Below are 9,291 nucleotides of genomic sequence, written 5' to 3'. Positions count from 1 at the left end.
CTTACACGAGGCATCACAACAACGTTGCACCAGGCAACACCGGTCAACTGTTGTTTGTGTATGAGACATCGGTTGGAAACTTTCCTCATGTCAGCACGTTGTAGGTGTCGCCACCGGCGCCAACCTTGTGTGAATCCTCTGAAAAGCTAATCATTTGCATATCACAGCATCTTCTTCTTGTCGGTTAAATTTCGCATCCGTAGCACGTCATCTTCGCGGTGTAGCCATTTTAATGGCCAGTAGTGTATGGTGCAGTAAAAGAAACTATTAAGATTGTTAAGGGACGCGAAAATTTAATAGTCTTAGGGGACTGGAATTCGACAGGAGGAAAAGGAAGAGAAGTAAAATATTAGGTGAATAGCGACTGGGTGGGAAGGAAGCCGTCTCATAAAATTTTGGTAAGAGACCTGGAGATGTCAGAAGGTTTTAGATTAACTGTATAATGGTAAGACATAGATTTCGGTACCGGATTTTGAATTTAAGACATTTCCAGGGGCAGATGTGGACTCTGACAATAATTTATTGGTTATGAACTGCAGATTAGAACTGAAGAAATTGCAGAAAGGTAGGAATTTAATGAGATGGGACCTGGAAAACTGAAATAACCAGAGGTTGGTAGAGTTTCACAGGGAACTTTAGGGAATGATTGACAAGAACAGGGGAAACTGATAATGTACAAGAAGAAGAATGGGTAGCCTCGAGAGATGAAATAGTGAAGGGAACAGAGGTTAAAGTAGGAAAAAGACAAAGGTTAGTGGAGACCCTTGGGTAACACAAAAGATGTTGAATTTAAACAACGAAAGGATAAAGTATAAAATTTCAGTAAGTGAAGCAGGCGGAAGGGAATACAAAAGTCTAAAAAACGAGATTGGCAGGAAGTGCGATATGGCTAAGCAGGAACGGCCAAAAGAAAATGTAAAGATTTAGAATCGTGTGTCACAATGGGAAAGATAGATGCTGCCTAAATAAACGAGACCTTTGGGGGAAAGAGAACCACCTGTGTGAAGAGCTCAGATGAAAGACAAGTAGTGAGCAAAGAAGGGAAAGCAGAATGGTGGAAGGAGTATATAGAGCAGGAAGTAGCAGCCGGCCAAGACACAAGCAGCGACAAGAAGTTAACCGATTTTGTGACTTTTACGAGCTCCTAACCAGAAGCGAATTTTATAATATCATCTGTGTCCTTTAATAGTTAAGTTCCCTGACTTTCTGCGTGTTTGTTTAATATCTCATAGCCACAGTTTTCGCGGTTTCGTTTGCGTCGGAAAGTAAACCGATTTTGTGACGTATTACAAGTTCCTAATCAGGGGCCAATTATTTAATTTCACCTGAATACTTCAGTAGTTAGGTTTTTGAATCTCTGCGAACTAATCTAATTTATTAGACACTGTGCCTGCGTTTTCGTCAGGGTCTACAGTACAGTTGCGCAGCAGGTGCCGATAGTCCGTTTGTCTGCACGGTCTTCCGTATGGACAGGGACTGCGATTGTTGTGTGCGGATACGAGGTGAATTAGTGACACTTCAGCTTCGGGCTGTGATGGCTTCGGTTACACAACTTGAGGCTGCAGTGGATGGACACCACTGTTGTCTGCCGGCCTTGGGGATCCAACGGACGTCCAGCACGGCCAAGTCCTCCGATCGGTCCTCACCGGTGGCCAGCCGAGTTACTGCTCGCACTGATGTTGACCCCTGACCTGTGGTCAAGTGGGAGGTCGCCCCGGGCCGTAGCAGGCGGCGAAAGACTTCCCAGGCGGCCGCACGTAAGGCCTCTCCGGTTTGTTGATAAACAGGTTCCAGGCGCTGTCTGTGGCTGACACTGTCGCCGAGCCAAATGCTGTCACCTGTCCTGTTTCAGAAGAAACCACTCAGCCTGCAAGATCCGGGCAATCACAGAGGGTGGGATTATTGGTAGTTGGGAGCTCCAACATTAGGCGCGCTATGCTGCCCCTTAGGGACATGGCTGCCAAGAAGGGGAAGAAAACCAATATGCACTCAGTGTGCATACTGGGTGGGGTCATTCCAGGTCACTGCAGGTGGTTGCTAACGTCGGTACCAAAGATGTGTCTCACTTTGAATCAGAAGAGATTCGCTGTGGTTTCGAGCGGCTAACAGAATTGGTAAAGTCTCCCAGTCTTTCTTGCAAGACGAAAGCAGAGCTGACCATTTGCAGCATAGTCGACAGGACCGATTGCGGACCTCTTGTACAGAGCCGAGTGAAGGGATTGAATCAGAGGCTCAGACGGTTCTGCGACCGTGTAGGCTGCAGATTCCTCGACTTGCGCCAAAGGGTGGTTGGATTTCAGGTTCCTCCGAATAGGTCAGGTGTCCTCTAAACGCAGGAGGCGGCTACACCGGTGGCAGGGCCGTGTGACGTGGGATGGACTGTTTTTTAGGTTAGAGGATCTTGGAAAAACACAAGAAGGGCTTCAGTCACAAAGGGTGCAGGCCGAACACAGGACGAACGTAGGTACAGGCATCATCGGTACAACATTTTTAAATTGTCGTAGCTGTGTTGGGAAAGTACCAGAGCTCCAATCGCTGATAGATGCTGAAATCGTTATAGGCACTGAAAGCTGGGTAAAGCCGGAGATAAGCTCAGCCGAGATTTTTGCGAAGAACCTAACGGTGTTCCGAAAGGATTGGCTAAACACGGTTGGCGGTGGTGTGTTTGTTCCCGTTTTCCCGTTACAAGTAGTTTATCTTGTCGTGAAATTGAAGTAGATAGTTCCTGCGAGTTATTATGGACAGAGGTCATTGTTGGCAACCGGAATAAAATAATAAGTGGATCCTTTTACCGGCCTCCTAATTCTGATGATACAGTTGCTAAAAGGTTCAAGGGAAACTTGAGTTTTATTTCAAAAACGTACCCGACTCTTACCATTATAGTAGGTGGTGACTTTAATTTTCTCTCGATATGTTGGCAAACATAGATGTTTAATTCCGGAGGTACGCATAAAACATCCGAAATTGTGCTAAACGCATTCGTTGAAAATTATTTCGAGCAGTTAGTTCATGAGCCCACGCGAATACTAAACTGTTGTGAAAACACTTGACCTCTTATCAACAAGTAATTCTGAGTTAATAGCGAGCATCAAATCGGATACAGGGATTAGCGAACATAGGGTTGTCGTAGCGAGACTGAATATTGTAACCCACAAATTTTCCAAAAATAAACGGAAAATATACCTGTTCATAAAAGCAGATAAAAATTCACTTGACTCCTCCGTGAGAGACAATCTCCACTCCTTCCAAGTTAATAATATATGTGTAGACCAGATGTGGCTTAATTTCAAAGGAGCAATATCGGCAGCAATTGAGAAATTTATAGGAAATAAATTAACAAACGACGGAGCTGATCCTCCTTGGTACACTAAACGAGTCATAACACTGTTGCAGAAACAAGGAAAAAAACATGCCAAATTTAGACAGACGCAAAACCTACAGGATTGGCGATCTTTTACAGAATCTCGAAATTTAGCGCGAACTTCAATGCGAGATGCTTATAACTGTTTCCACAACGAAACTTTGTCTCGAAACCTGGCATAAAATTAAAGAGATTCTGGTCGTATGTGAGTACGTTAGCGGCAAGAAACAATCAATGCCTTCTCTGCGCGAAAGAAATGAAGTTACTATCGAAGACAGTGCTGCCAAAGCAGAGTTACGGAACACAACCTTCCGAAATGTCTTCACGAAACAAGACGACGTAAACAGAATTCGAATCATGAACAACTGCCAACGTGAGTGACGTAGAAGTAGATATCCTCGGAGTAGTGAAGCAACTTAAATCACTTAATAAAAGCAAGTCTTCTGGTCAAGACTGTGTACTAATTAGGTTCCTTTCAGAGTGTACTGATGCATTAGCTCCGTACTTGACAATCATATACAACCGTTCGCTCGACGAAAGATCCGTATCCAAAGACTGGAAAACCGAGCGAGGTGGCGCAGTGGTTAGCACACTGGACTCGCATTCGGGAGGACGACGGTTCAATCCCGTCTCCGGCCATCCTGATTTAGGTTTTCCGTGATTTCCCTAAATCGCTTCAGGCAAATGCCGGGATGGTTCCTTTGAAAGGGCACGGCCGATTTCCTTCCCCATACTTCCCTCCCCCGAGCTAGCGCTCCGTCTCTAATGACCTCGTTGTCGACGGGACGTTAAAACACTAATCTCCTCCACTCTCCAAAGACTGGAAAGCTGCACAGGTTACACCAATATTCAAGAAACGTAGTAGGAGTAATCCACTGAATTACAGGCCCATATCATTAATTTCGGTATTCAGCAGGACTCTGGAACATACATTGTATTCGAACATTATGAATTACCTCGAAGAGAACAGTTTAATGACTCATAGTCAACATGGGTTTAGGAAACATCGTTCTCGTGAATCACAACTAGCTCTTTATTCACATGAAGTGTTGAGTGCTATTGACAAGTAATTCCAGATCGATTCCGTGTTTTTTGATTTCCGGAAGGCTTTTGACACTGTACCACACAAGCGGCTTGTAGTGAAATTTTGTGCTTATGGAATATCGTCTCAGTTGTGACTGGATCTGTTACTTCCTGTTAGAGATGTCACAGTTCGTAGTAATTGACAGAAAGTCATCGAGTGAAACAGAAGTGATTTCTGGCGTTCCCCAAGGTAGTGTTATATGCCCTTTTTCTGTTCCTTATCTATATAAACGATTTGGGAGACGATCTGAGCAGCCATCTTACGTTGTTCGCAGATGACGCAGAAGATCAAACGAAATAGCAAAACGATTTAAAAAAGATTTGTGAATGGTGCGAAAATTGGCATTTGACCCTAAATAATGAAAAGTGTGAGGTCATCTACATGAGTGGTGAAAGGAATTCGTTAAACTTCGGTTACACGATAAATCAGTGTAATCTAAAAGCCGTAAATTCAACTAAATACCTATTTATTACAATTACGAACAACGTAAATTTGGAGGAACACATAGAAAATGATGTGGGGAAGGCTAAACAAAGACTGCGTTTTATTGGAAGGACACTTAGAAAATGTAACAGATATACTAAGGAGACTGCCTACACTACGCTTGTCCGTCCACTTTTAGAATACTGCTGCGCGATGTGGTATGCTTACCATATATGACTGACGGAGTACATCGAAAAAGTTCAAATAAGGGTAGCACGTTTTGTATTTTCGCGGAATAAGGGAGAGAGTGTCACTGAAATCATACAGGATTTGAGATGGACATCATTTAAAAAAGGCGTTTTTTGCTGCGATGGAATCTTCTCACGAAATTCCAATCACCAACTTTTTCCTCCTAATGCGAAAATATTTTGTTGACACCGACCTACATAGGCAGAAACGATCACCACGATAAAATAAGGGAAATGAGAGCTCATACGGAAAGATAAAGGTGTTCGTTCTATCCGCGCGCTATACGAGATTGGTATAACAGAGAATTGTGAAGGTGGTTCAATGAACCACCTACCACGCACTTAAAAGTGATTTGCAGAGAATCCATGTAGACGTAGATGTAGAGCGTCTACACGAGGGAGATGTACTTGATGGTACTATTTTGTAAATGGAAGAAGACGTAGATGAAGATGAGATGGGAGATATGATACTGCGTGAAGAATTTGACAGAGCACTGAAAGACCTAAGTCGAAAAAAAGGCCCCGAGGGTAGACAGCATTCCATCTGAACTACTAATAGCCTTGGGAGAGCCAACCATGACAAAACTCTTCCATGTGGGAGGAAGATTTATGAGATAGGTGCAATATCTTCAGACTTCAAGAAGAATATAACAATTCCAATTCCAAATATAGCAGGTGCTGTCATGTGTGAAAATTATCCAACTATAAGTTTAATATGTTACAGTTACAATGTACTAACACGGATTCCGTACAGAAGAAGAATGGAAAAAATGGTGGAAGCCTACTTCGCGGAAGATCAGTTTGGATTCTGGAGAAAAGCAGGAGACGCTAGGCATAATTGACCCTACGATAGGTTAAGGAAAGACAAACCTTCGTTTGCAGTGTTTGTAGACTCAGGGAAAGCTTTTAACATGTTGATTAGTGTGCTCTCTTTCAAATTCTGAATGTGGCGGCGGTAAAATACAGCGAGTGGATGAAGGCTGTTTACAATCTGTACAGGTAACCAGATGGCAACTATAAGAGTGGTTGAGAAGTGACTGAAACAAGATTGTAGTCTATCCCAGATGTTATTATGTATTTTGAACAAGCAGTAAACGGAACAAAAGAAAAATTTGAAGTGCGAATTAAAGTATGGGGAGAAGAAATAAAAACTTTGAGATTGCTGGTGATGGTCTAATTCTGTCAGAGACAGCAAATTACTTGGAAGAGCAGTTGAACGGAATCGACAGTGTATTGAAAGGAGGATGTAATATGAACATCAACAAAAGCAAAACGAGTATAATCGAATTTGGTCGAATTAAATCAGATGATGATGAGGGAACTAGATTCGGAAATGGGACACTTAATGTAGTAGGTGAGTTTTACTATTTGGGCAGCTAAGTAACTGATAGCGGTTGAAATATAGAGGATGTAAAATGTAAACGGGCGATGGCAAGGAAAACGTTTCTGAAGAAGAATAATTTGTTAAGATAGGGTATAGATTCAAGTGTCTTTTCTGAAAGTATTTGTATGGAGTATAGCCATTTATGGATGTGAAACATAGACGATAAACAGACAAGAAGAGAATAGCAGCTTTTGAAATGTGGTGCTACAAATAAATGCTGAAGATTAGATAGCTAAATCACGAAACTAATGGGGAGGTACTGAATAGAATTGGTGAGAAGAGGAATTTGTGACCCAACTTGACTAGAAGAAGGGATCGATTGGTAGGACACATTCTGAGGCATAAAGGGATCACCAATTTAGTACTGGAGGGAAGCTCGTGGGGTAAAAATCGTTGAGGCAACCAAGAGATGAATACACTCAGCAGATTCAGAATGGCGTACCTTGCAATAGTTACTCGGAGATGAAGAGGCTTCACAGGATAGAGTAAGATAGAGCAGCATGGATAGCCGCATTAAATTAGTCCTCGGACTGAAGACAACAACAACAACATCTAACTGCCATACCTATTTAGCAACTGAGAAGGACTGGAAGATTCGCTAGTAATATGTTGAGAAGCTACCGTTTCTGGTTGAGTGAGGCAAAGATGATGTACAAGCAGCATGTGGTCGCGATTCCACATCGCGACGGAAGAAATCAAGAATTAAATCAGAATTGAGCTGTCATTATGCATTTTTTCGGGTTAATGCTTCCATAGTGGTTTAACATGTTTGTAATGGCAATTCAAGTTTGATCAGAGCCTAATACGGACAGTTTTCCGTAAGTACACATCGCTCTGAACATGGTGAATTCGGAGTGGTACTATTCTGGACATTTCAACGTGTAGACTGAATTACCACTAGGACTAGTCGTTCTATTATTATAAACAAAACTCCTTCGGAACAGGTTTCGTAAGGCCCAGGGGTACCGAACGCCATGTCATCCTCAGCCGATAGGTGTCACAGGATGCCGTCTACTGCCTGTCGAATCTCCGGAGCAGTTCTGAAGCGAATTTCACGATGTGGTTCCTTCACCTTCGAAATAAAATCAAAGTCACATGGAATTATGTCCTAGGAGTATGGAGGATGGTAGAGTACTTCCCAATCCCTTCGAGCTAACAGAGCAACCACACCTAGCGGTGTATGCGCCCGCGTGTTATCGTGCATAACGATGGGTGGGTTTCGCACAAAGTGACCCCGCTTCTTTCGCAAAGCTGGTCGCAGGTGATGCTCCAAATACGAACAGCAATACTGTGCATTGACGGTCTGCCGTGGAGGAACGTAATGCATTAGGATAATACCATCACAGTCGTACACGAGAATCATCGTAGCTTTAGACCGCTCCATTCGCACCACCAACAGAACAGTCTCTGCCAGGGGTATACTACGCCTTCCACATCGCTGGCAACGCGTTCTACACAACACTGGTAACTATGTGAAGAACAGTAACAGGTGCAAACATGTAACTCTTTTGTATCGGTTGTGAATAAATAGTTGCCATTATTTAAATTACAACGCTCTTATGTTGGGTAAGTCCTAGATAAATAGTTCTGGAATGTTTGTAAGTCGTTATATATATGCAGCTCAACGGACAGCGAGTGTGCATTTAATGATGATCTGGGGAAAGAATAGAGGGATAGACACAAACGCCAGAAGAGCAAGAGCTTTGATTAATGATTTTAATTTGGGGTGAACGTGGCGGCGACATGTATTTTTCTTTTGCTTTGATTTCTTTTTCAAATAAGATTCCTCAGTAATAGTATTTGGGGATACGTTGGCACTCGTGCAGGGCGACGTACTATATGTATTTGCTTGTGGTAAATAAAACACGTTTTCTGCAGAAATTAAAAAAAAACAGAAAAGTCCCTAATAATTTATTTATATGACCAAGATAAAAATTACGAAACCCGAATCTGTTTGGAAATAAAGGGTCAAAATAAAAAGAAAGAGAAAAGTATAATATTCCACTGGAAGAAAGATAGGTTTCTAAATAAAACACAATAAGAGATATTTTTTGAGATTGATATCCAAGTAGCATTAGCAGCTAATAGTATTAAAGAGAATTAAAGTTACGACTAGCAGTGATATGTTTGAAAACATTTACCTTGATCAGAAAAAAGGATTATACATATATGCAAGACTCGTCAGGCTCATTTCTCGGGCATTTCGGCAGATGTTTGCAGTTTTTAGTTTTCAACGTGTAGCAGGAGTCAGCCCAAACAAATTCCGCTCATCACCGTCTTTCTACGACGTCCAGCATGGCCGAGCGGTTCTAGGCGCTACAGTCTGGAACCGCGCGACCGCTACGGTCACAGGTTCGAATCCTGCCTCGGGCATGGATGTGTGTGTACTTAGGCTAGTTTGGTTTAAGTAGTTCTAAGTTCTAGGGGACTGATGACCTCAACAGTTAAGTCCCATAGTGCTCAGAGCCATTTGAGCCATCTGATATTGTTGATCTAGTTTCAATGGTAAAATATTATATCAACTAAATCTTGTATTAGATTTAGTATACATCCAACAATTAACTCTTAATGATAAAGGAATAGCTAGTCGTACAACTCAAGGTTTATAAAATCTATTGATTCAATTTTCTGTCAATAACCCATGAAACAGTGTCACCAGAGTCACTCATACTTTTTAAAGAACAGTAAACACCATTTCAATTATTAAGCTGCCTCACTGCATCTATTTTTGGTTGCGCTGGGGTGAACTGCTGCGGCGGTGTCGATCAGTATTGATTCTGGGCGGCGATGT

The sequence above is a fragment of the Schistocerca cancellata genome, chromosome 3 (genome assembly GCF_023864275.1).
Source record: "Schistocerca cancellata isolate TAMUIC-IGC-003103 chromosome 3, iqSchCanc2.1, whole genome shotgun sequence".
NCBI classification, from domain to species: domain Eukaryota; kingdom Metazoa; phylum Arthropoda; class Insecta; order Orthoptera; family Acrididae; genus Schistocerca; species Schistocerca cancellata.
Note: the sequence above shows the minus strand (reverse complement) of the source record.